An 18,090-nucleotide genomic window follows, 5' to 3' on the forward strand; every position below is an offset into this window, starting at 1 on the left:
CTATGGGAGGGTTGAAGTGGCACTATGGGAGTTGAGTGGTGATGTAGGAGGCCGAAGGGCACTGCAGGTCACTATGGGAGGGTTGAAGTGGCACTATAGGAGCTGGGTGGTGATGTGGGAGGCCAAAGGGCACTGCAGGTCACTATGGGGAGGTTAAGGTGGCACTAAAGGAACTGGGTGGTGATGTAGGAGGCCGAAGGGCACTGCAGGTCACTATGGGAGGGTTGAGGTGGCACTATGGGAGCTGGGAGGTGATGTGGGAGGCCAAAGGGCACCTCAGGTCACTATGGGGGGTTGAGGTGGCACTAAGGGAACTGGGTGGTAATGTAGGAGGCTGAAGGGCACTGCAGGTCATTATGGGAGGGTTGAGGTGGCACTATGGGAGTTGGGTGGTTATGTGGGAGGCCAAAGGGCACTGCAGGTCACTATGGGAGGGTTGAGGTGGCACTATGGGAGCTGGGTGGTGATGTGGGAGGCCGAAGGTCACTGCAGGTCACTATGGGAGGGTTAAGGTGGCACTATGGGAGCTAGGTGGTGATGTGGGAGGCCAAAGGGCATTGCAGGTCACTATGGGGGGGGGGCTAAGGTGGCACTAAGGGAACTGGGTGGTGATGTAGGAGGCCGAAGGGTACTGCAGGTCACTATGGGAGGGTTGAAGTGGCACTATGGGATTTAGGTGGGGATGTGGGAGGCTAAAGGGCACTGCAGGTCACTATGGGAGGGTTAAGGTTGCACTATGGGAGCTGGGTGGTGATGTGGGAGGCCAAGGGGCACTGCGGGTCACTATAGGAGGGTTAGGGGGCACTATGGAAGCTGGGTGGCGATATGGGAGGCCGAGGGGTACTGCAGGTCACTATAAGAAGGGTTGGGGGGCACTATGGGAGCTGGGTGGTGATGTGGGAGGCCGAGGGGCAATGCTGGTCACTATGGGAGGGTTGAGGTGGCACTATGGGAGCTGTGTGGTGATGTGGGAGGCCGAGGGGCACTGCAGGTCACTATGGAAGGGTTGGGGGGCACTATGGGAGCTGGGTGGTGATGTGGGCGGCTGAGGGGCAATGCTGGTCACTATGGGAGGGTTGAGGTGGCACTATGGAAGCTGGGTGGCGATATGGGAGGCCGAGGGGCACTGCGGGTCACTATGGGAGGGTTGGGGGACACTATGGGAGCTGGGTGGTGATGTGAGAGGCTGAGGGGCAATGTAGGTCTATGGGAGGGTTGAGGTGGCACTGTGGGAGCTGAGTGGTGATGTAGGAGGCTGAAGGGCATGGCTGGTCACTATGTGAGGGTTGAGGTGGCACTATGGGAGCTGGGTGGTGATGTAGGAGGCCTGAAGGGCACTGTAGGTCACTATGGGAGGGTTGAGGTGGCACTATGGGAGCTGGGTGGTGATGTGGGAGGCCGAGGGGCACTGCAGGTCACTATGGTAGGGTTAGGGGGGCACTAGGGAAGCTGGGTGGCGATATGGGAAGCCGAGGGGCACTGCAGGTCACTATGGGAGGGTTGGGGGGGCACTATGGGAGTTGGGTGGTGATGTGGGAGGCCAAAGGGCACTGCAGGTCACTATGGGAGAGTTCAGGTGGCACTATGGAAGCTGGGTGGCGATATGGGAGGCTGAGGGGCAATATAAGTCACTATGGGAGTGTTGAGGTGGCACTATGGGAGCTGGGTGGTGATGTAGGAAGCTGAAGGGCATTGCTGGTCACTATGGGAGGGTTGAGGGGAGCACTATGGAAGCTGGGTGGCAATATGGGAGGCTGAGGGGCACTAAGCTTGAAGTCTAGGAGGAGGGAGACCAGGTCCAGCAGTGGGTCATGGCCTTGGTGACAGTGAACCACTTTCTGGCAGTTTTTCCAGTCAGGCTTCATGAGGTACGTAAACGGTGTACATCTATAGCAAGGGCATTATGCAACGCTGCAGTGTGTTTTTTATCTACAGGAGCCCCTGTACTAGACTATTTTCTGCACTCAGGCCTAGGTTTGTTTTGCTCCACCATTGTCCAACACACACAGGGAGGTGTGAAGGGTGGAAATGGCCTATAAATCCCTAATGGCTCTTCAAATACCTAAGTGTACACAATTTCATCCTTATCCAAACCCTGCTAATCCCACTACAGCTAACACCCCTCCTCCTTATTGTGTGAGGTGACAGGTTCCCTCCTCCATTATGTGAGGTGACAGGTTCCCCCCTCCATTATGTGAGGTGACAGGTCCTCTTCCCTGTCTATATACTGGGCCCTCTTTTTCTGGTAACAACAATCCCCCGCCCCCTCACTCTCCCCCCCCCCCTCCTCGCCCTCTGGCACATTCTACCCCAGCAACCAGCCGTCCCTTAGCAACACGGCCGACGCCTCAGCCAATCTGACAGCGCCGCACACGCCGGGCCAATGGGAAGGCGAGGCCAGAGCGAGGCCAGGAGAAGCCAGAGCCGCCATTTTCATTCCGCTGAGAGACAAAAGAGAGGAAGCAGCCGGAGAGCCGGGCCGAGGGAGGACCTCAGGTAAAGAAATGATCGAGGCCTTCATACACCGAACCGGGGGGGGGGAGGGCACCGGTGATGTGAGAGGGAAGGTCTGCATTGTGTATGGGGGAAGGTGACAGTAATGGACGGTGACAGGAGAACCTGTCGGGGGACTTCAAGTCCCAGTATTCCCTGTCAGGTCTATTAAAGGAAACCAGTGGGGGAGTAGAAGGATGCCTTATGTCTATTAGAGGTGAACAGGGGGACTACAAGTCCCAGAATGCCCTGTCTTGTCTATTAGAGGCACCCAGTGGGGGACTACAACTCCCAGCATGCACTGTCATGCCTATTAGAGGAAACCAGTGAGGGACTACAACTCCCAGCATGCCCTGTCATGCCTAGTAGAGCTTTATAGGGGGATTACAAGTCCCAGGATGCCTTGTCAAGTCTGTTACGAGGAGAATAAGGGGGACTACAACTCCCAGCATGCCCAGGCAGGCCAATTAGAGCAGATCTACGATTCCCAGTGTACCCTTTTAGGTCTATTGCAGGAGAACAAGGGGACTACAAGTCACAGAATGCCCTGTCAGGCCCATTCGGAGACCAGGGGGGTCTATAAGTCGCAGAATATCCGCTCTGTTAGAGGTGACCAGCGGGGACTACAAGTCCCAGGATGCCTTGTCAGGTGTGGTAATGGGAGAACAATGGAGACTACAACGCCCGGTGTCTCTGCTCCTCCTCTCTGTCAATCCCCCTCCACTGGCCTCCGCTCACCCAACCACTTGAGTTCAAAATACTGACAACTACATACAAAGCCATCCACAGCTCCGCCCCCAGCGACATCACTGACCTAGTCCCACAATACCAACCTAATCGTTCTCTGCGTTCCTCTCAAGATCTCCCGCTCTCTAGCTCCCTTGTCACCTCCTCCCGTGATCTTCTCCAGGACTTTCCCAGAGCCTCTCCCATCCTATGGAACTCCTTACCCCAATCTGTCCGCCTATCTCCTACTCCTATTTAGCTTTTAGACCAGGGATATGCAATTAGCGGACCTCCAGCTGTTGCAAAACTACAAGTCCCATCATGCCTCTGCCTCTGGGTGTCATGCTTATGGCTGTCAGAGTCTTGCTATGCCTCATGGGACTTGTAGTTCTGCAACAGCTGGAGGTCCGCTAATTGCATATCCCTGTTTTAGACGATCCCTGAAAACCCTCCTCTTCAGAGAAGCCTCCCCTACCCACGCCTAACAACTTTACTTTCATTTTCTCCATCAGCTCACACAGCTACTGCCCTTTGTTCCACTTGACCCTCCCTTCTAGATTGTAAGCTCTAACGGGCAGGGCCCTCTGATCCCTCCTGTATTGTATTGTAAGTGTACTGTCTTCCCTGATGTTGTAAAGCGCCGCGCAAACTGTTGGCGCTATAGAAATCCTGTATTATAATAATAATAATAATAATAATCTGTCAAGGCCAATTGAAGGAGGTCAATGGAGACGACAACTCCCAGTGTGCCCTGTTGGGTCTATTGGAGAAGAACAAGTGACAGAATGCCCCATTGGTTCACTTAGAGGGGATTAGCGGGACTACAAGTCCCAGGATGCCCTGTCAGATCAATTTTATAAGAGCAGTGGAGGGTTACAAGTCTTAGCATGTCCAGGGTGGATAAAAATTAATGATTGAAAAAAAAAAAAAAAATAGAAACAAAAAAATTTTTTTTTTATTTAAAGTGGATGTAAACCCAATGTCATTCTTTCTAAACTACCGCCATAGGGGTTATCTACAAGGATATACATGCCTCCTCCATGTATCTTTACCTGTCAAATGTCTCCCCTCTGTCTGTTATTAGACCCAAAAAACTGCAGTTTCTGTGGGCGGGTCTGTTGTCTGGAGCTCGGTGGGTGGAGTTGTGATGTCAGTACACTCCCCGCCCACCTCTACACTCCCCGCCCACCTCTACACTCCCCGCCCACCTCTACACTCCCCGCCCACCTCTACACTCCCCGCCCACCTCTACACTCCCCGCCCACCTCTACACTCCCCGCCCACCTCTACACTCCCCGCCCACCTCTACACTCCCCGCCCACCTCTACACTCCCCGCCCACCTCTACACTCCCCGCCCACCTCTACACTCCCCGCCCACCTCTACACTCCCCGCCCACCTCTACACTCCCCGCCCACCTCTACACTCCCCGCCCACCTCTACACTCCCCGCCCACCTCTACACTCCCCGCCCACCTCTACACTCCCCGCCCACCTCTACACTCCCCGCCCACCTCTACACTCCCCTTGTCAAATATGCATTTTCTCCTGTGTATTTCTAACGCTGAACTTCTGCTATGATCTCTAACATCCAGTGAAAAGACAGGAAAGTAACCACATGACTTCAGCATGCCAAATCATGCTGAGGTGTGGAACAGCCAATCCTTGCAGAGCTGCTGAAGAAAGGAGTGGGAGGGAATTAAAAAATAATGCATGTCTTAGGCTAGTGCACGAGATATGTAAATCACCTGTCACTCACAGCAAGGGGGAGGATTTGACAAAGTTTTTCTCAGTTTGTCAAGTTTTATCTCACTGAACAATAAAAGAGGATTGCTCAGAGATGGATTAACTCTGTGTGGAAAGACTGGGCTCAAATGATAGGAAATCTTATACTCTACATTATGACATTTAAAAAAAAAAAAAAATGACATCCACTTTAAATCCTGATTTTTATCAAATTAATTTTAATAAAAATATATCTAAAGGATATTTTTCTATTTAAGATACATTAATAATTTTAGTTTATTCAGCATGAAATGGAGCTTGGTTATGTAGCATGAGGCTGTATATTCTGCAATATTTACATTTTTTTTTAAACACATTCAATAAATGCAAGCTGAGATAACATGCACTGCATTGATGCATTCACACAATGTCACAGTAACCATGAGATAAAACAAAGTTCGGGAATATTCCTTTATCCCATTGTTTTGCAAAATTATGTACACTACAAACTGTATGATTGGATCGGTTCTGATATCGCTGTTTTATTATCCTAAATAGGAAACCTTAATTTTGTTTGCAAATATTAAAGATTCTAACTACCAGCAAGAATGAGTCCTTACATTTTAAAGAGCATCTGTCATTTCAGATCCATCATGGCAGTGCCTGTTAGCGGGCATCCACTCACCTGCTGCCGCCACGTCCCTCACCTTGTTGAGTCACTGCCACATCACCAGCCGTCCCATTAAAGTGAATGGAACTGTTGGTGAGTCAACAGCGGGTCAGAGGAGGAGGAGCTGCTGCGGGACAGAGATGACAGTTGCTCTTTAAAAAATAGGATTTAAATCAAATCCACCCTGGTCCCATCAAATCTATTAGAGGAGAGTGGAGGGAGGAGTCCCAGAGTCCCCTGTGGGGCCAATTAAATGAGACCAGTGGCGGACTAGAAGTCCCAGAATGTCCTGTCAGGTCTATTGGAGAGCTAGATGGCCCACTCAGGTCTATTTGGATAAAGCCAGCAGGGGACAAAAAAAAAAAAACCCGGCATGCCCTTGTTGGGTTTGTGAGAAGTGACTGGCAGGTGACTACAAGTCCCAGCATGCCCTGTGTCAGTCTTTAAGGGGGACTTGGCTCTTGGAAATGTCATAGTGGAAGGGAAGAGCCCAGTGAGGAGGGGATTTAGGCTCATTTTTGCAATGGGGCTTTAAGGAAAGCCCATGAAGATAGAAACTTGGCTCTATGGTTTCTGTCCCCGCAGGTTCTCTTTTATTACTGATGCGTGTTCTCATCTATGTTGCGTCATATTGTTTGCATCCGCCGTCCCCTCCCCCCCTCTGCTCCCATGGGGGGGAGGGGTGATGTAACACTGGTGACAGGCAGCACAGATGTCCACATCCTGCATGTAGGATGGAGGTTCCCGGAGACCCTGGAGGATGGAGGAGCTGACAGATCAGCAGATGGGAATGTCCTGAATTTAATGGAAAAATAGACCCCCAGAACGGCTGAACACCAAACAACATTAATGTCCTAAGCTCAGCAATGAGGGCTCTGTGACCCCCCCCCCCCCCAACCATTCCACCACATATCGGCGTACTTTCCTTAATCCGCCTTTAGCGCCTGTGCTGACTGGCTTTTGTTTGACGGGTTTTGCTTTCCCATATAAGTCATTGGAATGCAAACCTCCGCTTGAAGCAGAGCAACAGCAGGTTCGGTGGTCAACGGCAGGTCAAGTGCATCCAACAGTGAATTTTAAATGATCTCCTAATCATCTCAAACTGTTGTCATGGACACAGGCCCCTTAAAGTGGTTGTACAACCACCTTTACCCACAGGTAAGCCTGTATTAAGGCCACGGTTTAGGAGATATTTACAATAAAGCCGTGCGCCGATGTCTACAGTGCATGCGCACTTTAGAAAGGGCAGATCGTGCCGTATTCTAAACGGGGTCATGCCGTGACTGGCGGCTCCCGTGCGGGAGTGACGTCACGTGACTTCGGCCAGTCACAGAGCTGGAGTTCGCGGCCCCGGAAGGAAGAGGGGTGAAGATGGACGCTCGCTGCTAGTGGGGACATCGGTGACATCGCAGGCTTCGGTTTCAGGTAAGTGACACATAATGGGCTGCATAGTAGCCCATTATGCTTTAACTTTGAAGGGAAATAAAGAAGTAAAACCAATCAGGGTTTACTTCCTCCTTTTAAAGTGGGATTTTAGTCAGAAAATAAAGTCCTGCTAGATGACTTCAGGCTGGCTGCTTTTGCAGGTATAGTTATGTAAAACATTAAAGAGGAAGTAAACCCTGATGGGTTTTACTTCCTCCTTCATTTCCCTGCAAAGGTAAAGCATAATGGGCCGCTGTGCATCGCACAGTAGCCCATTATGTGTCACTTACCTGAAACCGAAGCCTGCGAGGTCCCCACTAGCAGCGAGCGTCCATCTCCCCCCCCCCCCCCCTCTTCCGGGGCCGTGAACTCCGGCTCTGTGACTGGCCGGAGTCGTGTGACCTCACTCCGCCGCCATGACCCAGTTTAGAAAGTGACTGGCTCTCAATGGAGCCGGTTCACCCAGGTCCAGGGCGGCCGAGGTGTGAATTCCAAAAAGGGTCCTGTGCGTTTTTGGGCCTGGTTCAGGTGCGTATGCAGGCAAAAATTCGGGACCTGAACCAGTGAACAGAAACGCACCCCATGCTGGGAATCGCAGTCACACATATGTGAACCCGGCATTAAAATAAGTGTCTATAATGTTTAAAATCCAGTAATACTGTCTCATCCTGCTCTGCACATACTCAATTGCCCTCTTTTTTTTGGCACTGTGATGAATTTGTTGGCCAGTCTGTTGACAGCCTAAAGATTTACTGCTGTTCAGGGGCTCTGGGCTTCAGCAAAATGGCAGCTTCTGGCAAGAAGAAACGTAAGCAATGCTGGTGGCAGTTTACAGCACACGCTAATGTTGGTAGCATAATTATTAATGTGAAATGAAGAGTACCCGTCATTGCCTACTTACTACTGTCACAAGGGAGACAGCAAACGGGAGTCCATTACTACTTCTGGCCGTGGACCCCCCCCCCCGATGACACGCCGCCAGGATCACAGTGTTGGAGCGGAAGTTTCCTAGCATATGTGACTTGCATATTTAAGAAGTGGGGGAGATGTCATTCTTGATAGGTGATGAGGGGTGGGCTGGAACCAGGGAAAAAGAGTAAATAAGCAAAAAAAAAAGGAGGATTGTTGTGGGGAAAAGGAGTTTAGAATTCCACTAAAGTGCATTATTGGTCGGAGGTCTGCTTTAAATCGATCTCGTCAGGCCTTTAAAGGATAAGTGCACGTTAAAATAATATGCACTTATCTTTGTAGATCTAACCCACCCTCCCCTTCCACAGATGCATACTTACCTTGATCTGACGCCTCTGGTGATTGTTTACATCCTGGCCATGCCTTTGTATTACAGCCCTGTAGACTACTATGGGTCTGTATCCTGAGACAGAGTTGTTGCCTATACATGCAGGTAAGTGCGCCAGGGGAGGGGGAGGGTGGGTTGGGTTAGGGCAAGGCAAAAGGGTAAAAAGGATAACTTAAGCTTAATTGGACAAGCTGAAGTTAGAAGCTGATTGATGCAGCTTTGCAATGTAACCAGATTCTGAGCGCTCCAGTTTTAGTAATTCTCCCGCACAGTGTACTCCCCCTCTCTTTCCTGCTACCTCCCCTCTGTTCCAGTGTTGCTAGGAAGAAAAGCCTCTTAAAGGCTAAGTTCACCTGTGTTCACCTTCTTCTTTTTATTTATTTTTATTTTTTTCCTAAACCTCATTAGCACACACACCCTGCATCATCTACCCTCAGCTGGTCAACTCCTTCCTGTGTCATGACCTAAAGTCTGACCAGGAAGTAAGGCAGAAGTAATCGAGCTGTGTGTTTAAACAGCTTTGAAGAGAGATGTGTAATCCGGTGTAGAATTAATAGAAAACTGTTTTATTTTTGCAAAATAAGTACATTAATGCTAATTTGCTACATCTCCATAAACCTTAGATTTTTATTTTGCCATATCAGTGAGTACAAAGACAGTGGCAGACCAGTTTCGGCGATGTGTCTTGTTCACAGCACACACCTTCAGAAGATGCTTTAGCTACAAACTGCTGTTCTATAGGGGAAATAATTCCTCCTCTGTGGTTTAGTAATTACTGGAAATATCTGGGGGGGTTTTTTTTGAGTGCAGAATATAAGTGTATAATCATGATATTAAACATAACATCTACATGCTGGATCTTTATATTTTTCACAGTCTTTGTGTAAGTCCTTGTAAATGTGCCCCACAAAGTCCTTGGTTGTTTAGATCTTTCAGGATATCATTTACAATGCAGCTGAATAGGTTCAGCTTAACCTCCCCAGATCCCAGGGCGGACATAAAGTGGGAGGAAAGGTTTCGCAACCAACATACGTGTTAAATTTTACTTCCCCATTGCTTTTAGATCTTTCACACGGCCATTTAGCCACATACGCTGGATCAGCGGATTCTTGCAACTAAAATGACAGGTGCATGTTCTGCTCAGCTTGTGTAAACTAATGACAGGCTGACAGCCGCCACCGCTGTTTGCCCATAGCTGTACACAGATGTCCGGACGCAGTCGGCTGCATCCAGGCTTGGACATTTGTCCCTAACAGCAGGTAACCGCTTGGTGTGTGGCTCTGTATGAACAGTGGCGGCTGCTGTCAGCCTGTCATTAGTTTTATACACAGGCTGAGCGGTCACCGCTATTCACAGGTCACTCTAGCTGCAAGAATCAGATCTGATGTATGTGGCTAAACGGCCCTGTGAAGGAGGCCTGACGCTCCTCAGACTTTTTCTACTAAATCACCATCTTAATAAAGTTTCTCTGTTCAGTTACATGACCTCAAAGCTCCAGCTCTATCGCCTTTCTCTGATGTTACTTCTGATGGGCGTGAACGATATGTCCTGAAGCTACAGACTCTGGCGGATGTCACCACTGCGCTTGTCATTGGCCAGCAGAGACGCATGGACTAGCTGGAGCTTTGCAGTCACATAACTGCATAGAAAGACTTATTAGAAAAGTTAGATGGCGACTTAGTAGAAAATGCCTGTGGGATGTATAAAGGCCATGGAGAAGCAACGCTTAGCAGGTATATTGTTCCGTATTTCCTTCCATTTTAAAGACTACTTTCACCTTTTTACAACAAATAAAATAAATGCACTTTTTTTTTTGGAGATCTGCATTTATAAAAAAAAAAAAATTAACAGGAGGCTGCAAATTAGTGCAATTTCGGTCTCATGCACACTCTTCCCAGCTTTCTGCCCCTACCTTTTTGTAGCAGCTGTCAGCTTGTAAGCTGAAAAGAGTGTGACTGGGCTACGAGCATACTGATCAGCATGCTTGCCATCCATTCATTCTACAAATCCATGTGTCTTCTGTGACAGATGGGACTTGTAGTTCTCTCATTTATAGGTCCCTGTAAATGAATGACGCAGCTGCACGGGGGCGGAGCCCTGCACAGTTTTCAACATATGACAGCGGGTAAGGGGAGAGGATCCCCCACCTACTGTCCCGGGGAACGGAAGGATCAGGGGGTGCTGGGGGAGGTTGCTGAACATGTTACACCCTAAATACAAGTGTAACATGTTCAGAAAGGTGAACTTCTCCTCCTTATTGGCTTTTCATCTTCTATGAAACTCTTAAGTTTAGCATCTTCTGACTGCTGGAGAGAACGCTGACACTAGCAGTTATGCAATAGCTACTCAAGGTCACTTAAGCATGCGCCAAGCTTGCCGTGTATGATTGTATTGGGCCACATCTTTGCCATAGCAACCAGACTCCTCCCAGTGCAGGTTACAAGATGAAAGTATAGACTCAATGACTGCTGTAGCCAAATTTTTATAAATTACATTCATTAACAAGTCATTATGGTCTTTTAAAGCTGTTTTCTGGTTTCCTTTGAAAAACGACTTCTGCTCTTAAGGAAAGGTAATCAGATATTGGGATCTCACCGTTCTGCTAACTGAGCCATTAGGCCGTAGTGCTCAGAGAAAGTGGGCACAGCGATTGTAATGGTAAAGTGGAAAACCCCTTCTGTATACTTGGTTCATAATGACTGATGTTTTCTGTAATAACTGATAGCTTAACAATTGCATTATGTACCATTCCTTGTAAGGAAAATAACAATATTTCAAGGTTTAATGGAAGATAATATTACATAATGTTACATTTATTCCTTGGTTGGGTAGGGGCTGCGTTTGATCTGGTTGTGAGTTCGTGACTTGGCTGGAAAACACCATCCAGTGTCAAATGTACCCACTTCTAGGATCTGACAGTGATTATGGCCTGTTCCGACAATGTCCTGATACATGTTTTGGTCATTATAGCGTTTGCCAAGCTAGTTCCTATTGAAAGCCCATTTAGAACTGACCTGACCTAACCCTTCCTGTGTCCTGGAACACACACTCCCTTCCATAAATCTTGGGGGGAGGGGGGGGGGGGCAGTGACCTTTTACTGTTTGGCTTTTATTTACAGTTTATTTTAGACCTATAGCATAGCATTATCATCAATCAAATCAATGTAATGCACTCCTATTTCTTAGTGTCCAGCTTTTTATTTTTTTTTTTAACCCTCTAGGGTAATTAAAGGTAACCTGTCATCAAATTGGTTGCATTTATTATTTAAAGTGATTCTAAACATGATTTTTTGTTGTTGTTAATAAACCTGTTATACCATTCCTGCTCTGTGTAATAATTTTGCACAGAGCAGCCCCGGTCCTCTTCTTTTTGGGTCCCCTGCCTGTGGACCTGGCTCACCAGCAGGCTTGCTCCCGAGAATAGACATTGCCCATTCACACACAGAAGGTGGCTTGGCCCCGCCCCCTGCTCTCTTCTCACTGGCTGTGATTGACAGCAGTGGGAGCCAACGCGGAGAGAAACCAGGGACAGCCACTGCTCTCATGCGCATCACTAGATCAAGATTGGGCTCAGGTAAGTATAAGGGGGAGCGGGGGTTTTACCTGAATGCATTAAGGTAAAAAACTTTTCTACCTTTTTAGAACCACTTTAAAGGGGTTGTAAAGGTTCATGTTTTTTCACCTTAGTGCATCCTATGCATTAAGGTGAAAGAACACCTGATGATTACGGCCCCCCAACCCCCCCGGTTTACTTACCTGAGCCCTCGAAAGTCCAGCGCTCGATCGTTGCCCGGGCTTCTCGGCTTTTCATTGGATAGATTGACAGCAGCGCAGCCATTGGCTCGTTACTGCCTCAGTAACGTTTGCTCTACATTATGAAATCTCTGGAATTCTGCCTGCTTTACCATTGTGGGAAAGAAGGGATGGACTTGATAGACTAAACACCTTCTAAAGGGACAAATATGTCATCTCTTATCTTGACTTTCATGCAGATCCAGTGTATGAAGGGCCTTTGGGCTAGTGTAAATGGTATCAGTTTGGCCTCATTTACACAAGGCGTACAGTGTGCATTTGCGGCCATATGCCTGCTCCAATAGAATCCATCTGACCTTCAGGCATGCAGGCAGGAGGGTGTGTTTAGCTGAGAGAACCCCTCATCTCCTCCTGAAGACTCCTGGGATGTGACGACATTTGCCTAGGCCTGGAAACCAGGCGGGAAGTAGCTGAGGAAATGTAGAAAAGAAAAAGACTTTTCAATTATTTTAAAAATAGTTGATTGCGAGAGTCAAGTTCGGCATCAAGCTGCATTGCTTGTTCCTGATCTATAATTGAAGCCGGAGACAGCCAGGCAGCTAGCATTTCCAGCCTACCCTTAGGGGTTAAGTTACTAAAACTGGAGAGTGCGCAAAATCTGCTGTGGCTCTGCAAGGAAACCAATCGGCTTCCCTTTTTTTTTTTTTTTTTTTTTTTTATTTTGTCAAAGCTTAACCACTTCACTACAGGGCACTCCCCCCCCCCCCCCCCCTCCCCTTCCTGCCCAAGCCAATTTTCAGCGCTGTCACTGTTTAAATGACAAATGTGCGGTCATGCTAAACTGTACCCAAAACATTTTTTTTTTTCATCCCCCACAAATAGAGCTTTATTTGGTGGTATTTGATCACTACCTGGGGTTTTTATTTTTTTTTGCTAAACAAATAAAAAAAAAGACAGAATAATTTTGAAAAAAATCAAACAATTTCTTAGTTTCTGTTGTAAAATTTTGTAAACAAGTATATTTTCTCCTTCGCTGGTGGACACTGATGAGGCTGCACAGATGGGTACTTATGGGTGGCACTGATAGGTGGGCACGGATGGGCATCACTGCTATTGAGGCACTGGCAGGTATTGCTGGTTGGCACTGATTGGCATTATGTCCACCAGAGATGCCATACCTGGTGGTCATCAGTGGTGGCCATCCCTGGTGGTCCTGGGCAGGCATCCGCGAGGGGGGGGGGCCATCAGCACAGACCCCCCCCTCTGTCATTGGAGCAGCCGATCGGCTCTCCTCTACTTGCGTCTATTAGACACGAGTGAGGAAAAGCCAATAAACGGCTCTTCCTGTTTACATCGTGATCAGCCGTGATTGGACACGGCTGATCACGTGGTAAAGGGTCTACGTCAGGACTCTTTACCTAGATCGGAGTTGAGGTGTGTCAGACAGTGTATACCTTATTCCATAGAAGCCGATCGGCACTTACGTCACCACCCGGCTCTCTCCTCTCCTAGGCTGACTGCTACAGTGGGAAGGGTCGAAAACACCCGCTGATGTCAGCCGGGAGCAGAAGAGAAGAGAGCCGGGCAACGCTATGGAATAAGGTACACAGCGGCTTTTTAACCACTTCAAGACCGCCGCACGACGATGTACTTCCTAAGTTTGAACGGGGATATCGTTGTTATGGCAGCAGCTAGCTGCCATAACCCCGGTATCCCCGTTTTCGTGCGGCGGCCGGCTTTCAGATAAAAGTGGTCCCTGCGGTGGATTCGCCGCGAGATCACTTTTATCGGTGGTGGGAGAGGGCTCCCGCTGCGATCCGGTGCCCTCCGCCGCTTACTGGAGCCGTCGGTAGCGGCGGAGGCGATCGCGTCCTATCCTGTGGTGCGTCTGGAGACAAGTGAGGCCAAGATGGCGCTCACTCGTCTCCAATACACTGCTGGGCGGAAGCGACCTCAATACGTCACTTCCGTCCACGCCTCTTAAAGGCACATTTTTTTTTTTTTTTTTTTTTTATTGCATTTTAGTGTAAATATGAGATCTGAGGTCTTTTTGACCCCTGATCTCATATTTAAGAGGTCCTGCCATGCTTTTTTTCTATTACAAGGGATGCTTACATTCCTTATAATAGGAATAAAAGTGACACCATTTTTTTGTAAAAATAAATAAAATATTGTAAAATAAATAATTAAAAAAAAAAAAAAAAAATTTTAAACCCCCCCCTGTCCCGACGAGCTCGCGCGCAGAAGCGAACGCATACGCGAGTAGCGCCCGCATATGAAAACGGTGGTCAAACCAGACATGTGAGGTATCGCCGCCACCGGTAGAGCGAGAGCAATAATTCTAGCCCTAGACCTCCTCTGTACCGCAAAATATGCAACCTGTAGAATTTTTTAAATGTCGCCTATGGAGATTTTTGAGGGTAAAAGTTTGACGCCATTCCATGAGCGGGCGCAATTTTCAAGCGTGACATGTTGGGTATCAATTTACTTGGCATAACATCATCTTTCACAGTATAAAAAAAAATTGGGCTAACTTTACTGTTGTCTTATTTTTTTATTCAAAAAAAGTGAATTTTTTCCAAAAAAAGTGCGCTTTTAAGACCGCTGCGCAAATACGGTGCAAAAAAAAGTATTGCAATGACCGCCATTTTATTCTCTAGGGTGTTAGAAGAAAAACCATATATAATGTTTGGGGGTTCTAAGTAATTTTCTAGCAGAAAAACCTGTTTTAAACATGTAAACACCTAAAATCCAAAACGAGGCTGGTCCTTAAGTGGTTAAAAAACAAAACGTCACACACACCTAACAGGGATCCGGAGAGACTTTTACACTGTTCTGTCATCAGGAAGGGAGGTTCGGGGAGCTGACAGGCAGGGAGGGGCGGGGGGAAGATAACGAAGGCACATAAACTGACCACGATGTCGGGTTCAGCAGCCATGATAAACGTGGTCAGTTTACAGAGGGTAGAGTCAGATCAGCCAGGTATTTCAGGGGGCAAAATTACACAGCACAAGCACTGTGCTGTCAAAGGAACAGGATTTTTTTTTTTTTTTTTTTTGGGTTACAAACGCTTTAATTGAACAAGCTAGTTAGAAGCTGATTGGCTGCCATGCACAGGTGCTCCAGATTTTGCACTCTCATTAGTAAATCAACCCTTGTATGACGGCCTACACAAACAGACGCACAACCTGCACTAGTGTGAACTGAGCCTAAGGCTTCTTACTGCTGCTTATTGATCCATGTTCTAGTCCAGTTCTCCTTGGATATAATAAACACTATTGGGAGAGGAAAATTAATGCTGCTCCATCTCCTGGCAGCTGTTCACTTTCATTTTCAGCACATTGATACAGAAACCTTTTCTCAGATCTAGTTGTCATGAGCATCAACTACTTTCTATTCTGTAGGTTTTATATGAAAACAGAGGGACGTCTCTAGTATATTTGCTTAACAAATCTGTTATTCATTTATTGATTTTCAGTTCTTAATGGACAAGTGTCTGTATATTCTTTCCCAGGCATATGTTATGAAATCATTGATTTTTTGCAGGCAGCGTAGAATTTGTGGAGAGGTTTGCTCCTAAGTGAAAAGCCGGCTCTGACCAGTTTCAGTTTATCTTTTTCAGCACCAATTCCCCTTGTTATGGATCCTGCTTGCTTCCTGTGATCCGGTTACATTACATTCTCAATAGAAATATGCATACACACTTATGCAGGAGATATCATTTGTCAACCTTTAAATCAGATAGGAATGGAATGAGTGTTTGTTATAGTAGCCTGGGGCTAGATAAGCCTCTTAAATATTTAATAGAACGTTCTATTTATGGGAAAGCTACAGATTGCTATAGCCTAATTCCATGTTTTCTGTATATAGTTCATCTAATGAAAGCCTTTTTATTTAGAAAACTAGGTCTGAAACACTTTTATATTACATAAAGGTTTGCCCTAAGATCAAAGGACTTGTTATGATTTTCAAGACACCCATTCTGAATCTCTGTTCTCTACAGACAGCTGACTGCTTTTATGCAGCTCCATGAGAAAAGCCCAGAACATATGTAGGTGGCGCAATTTAGGCCGCAGTTGGCTGTACCTGGGAGAATGGTCTGAACCCATGTGGAGATCCGCCTCAACAACACCGTGCATCTTGCTGAAAGCAACATTATGCAAATATGGAAAAAAAAGCTATGCATTTATAAATATCCATCATTTAAATTACTGCTTGAATAACTGCTTGAAATCAATCGTTAGCAGCCCACAGTTTCCTGCACAGCAGAGATCAGAGTGGGAGGTGATACTGTGAGACAGGCTCTGCTGCAGATTGAAAATGTTTTATTTCTATATCGAATATCTAAACCCAAGGACAAAAGTGCACCAATCCTTGGGGATCATACACACAGGCGTAGAGTTTGCTGCATATAGATACGCACATGCTTACTGGTCCAAAACTAGAAAAATTTGCATTTATGGTCAGGCGTGTGTATCAAATATAAAGTGATATTAAAGGCAGATTTTTTTTTCTTTATTATTTTATTACAAACCTGTCATATTTACCTGCTCTGTTTTGCACAGAGCAGCCCAGATCTTCCTCTTCTCAGGTCCCCCGTTGGTGAGGCTGGCCCCTCCCTCCTGCAGAGTTCCCCCATAGCAAGTACCTTGCTAATGGGGCACCCACAGGCTCTCTCCTGAGCCACTGCACTGTCCATTCAGACACGGAGCATGGCTCGACTGTAATCTGCTAATCTCCTCACCACCATGTAATAGAGATGTAAAGAGGAAGACTCTTATTTGAGGGCTTGTTCACTCCATGCTCTTTTTTTTTTTTTTTTTTTTTCAGAGTATGGAGTGAGCAGGGCACATACAAAATAATTGTTTTCTATGTGCCCTGTTCACACTATTCATATGCAGTGGTGTGCAGATAAATCAAGCTCAGCGGATATGGTGTAAACAAGACTTGAAGGCCAATGGGGGTGACAATCATTGTTCACTCTGTAGAAGCAGTGGAGGAGTGAGTGTAGCCACACGAGGACGAGAAGTGTGTTTTATTCACTGGATTACTAGAGGAAAATAAAGGGGGGGGGGGGGGGGGAGCAATGCAGCCACCACATCAAAGAACTGGTATCTGCATTATATAAGTTATTTGGTTATGGGTTCAGATTCAAGGCAAGGATGAGATGAGAAGTGGTGCACACTATTGAGAATCCGCTTTATAGCTATTGGTCGGGGTAAGGGGAGGGGGTGGGGGTTATTTGATCTATGTTAGTTCTGGTTAGCTGGCCCTGTGCAGCCAGTCTCGGAACGGGTATGTTGCCTAACCGAGGACTGTTTTTATTTTTTGTTATGTATGTATACGAGCGCACAAGCAGCACTGTAGTAGGTTTCTCATGTGCCATCGTAGTTTAAAGTACATGTTCAGCCTCACCTTGAGAAATGCAAGTCATAACATTTGTGTATAGATATAAAAAACATAAAGTCCTTTTTATCCCCCCCCCCCCCTTTTTTTTTTTCCATTATAAATGATCACATAATCTCTGTTCTCAGCTGCTTAAAGAACTCAGAGCTGGGGTAGGAGAAACAACAACAAACTGATCTTTCTAGTAAATGGCTGAGGGGGGGGGGGGGGGGGCGGACAGGACAAATCTTGGAGGACAGTAGGCACAGCTGGAAAACTGACCAAGCCGCACACTCGTGCCTAGTGTGGTCAGTTTTCAATAGGAAAGCAGAGGGACTGGCAGGAACACCAGGGATTTCACACAAAGGAAGCAATACAAACAGAACAGGAGACTTTTTCAAACAGGTACATAGTACAGCAGCCACATATCAGAAATATGAAGTGTTGGTTTTACATATTCTTTAATGAGCAGAGGGGTGACAGGTATTGCATTTCTATATTATTGGTTGTTGAGGTGTCGATCCTGCATCCTGTGATGTTTGCTTTAAGAGTGAAATGTCTGAAGTCTGGATGCACAGGTTTCCTGTTTCTGCTCTGTGCAGACTCTTTACTGAACAT

At 47.0% G+C, this 18,090-nt stretch overlaps 1 protein-coding gene across 1 annotated transcript in view; it reads left to right on the forward strand.

Moving 5' to 3' along the window:
- The first annotated feature begins 2,361 nt into the window (after nucleotides 1-2,361).
- Nucleotides 2,362-18,090, forward strand: part of IP6K2 (inositol hexakisphosphate kinase 2) — a 61,100-nt gene continuing 45,371 nt past the window's right edge. The window contains exon 1 of the mRNA XM_073591837.1: nucleotides 2,362-2,496. The gene's annotated coding sequence lies outside the window, so the exon portion shown is untranslated. The remainder of the gene's footprint in view (nucleotides 2,497-18,090) is intronic.

Source organism: Aquarana catesbeiana, linkage group LG07, assembly GCF_042186555.1.
Source record: "Aquarana catesbeiana isolate 2022-GZ linkage group LG07, ASM4218655v1, whole genome shotgun sequence".
Lineage (NCBI taxonomy): Eukaryota > Metazoa > Chordata > Amphibia > Anura > Ranidae > Aquarana > Aquarana catesbeiana.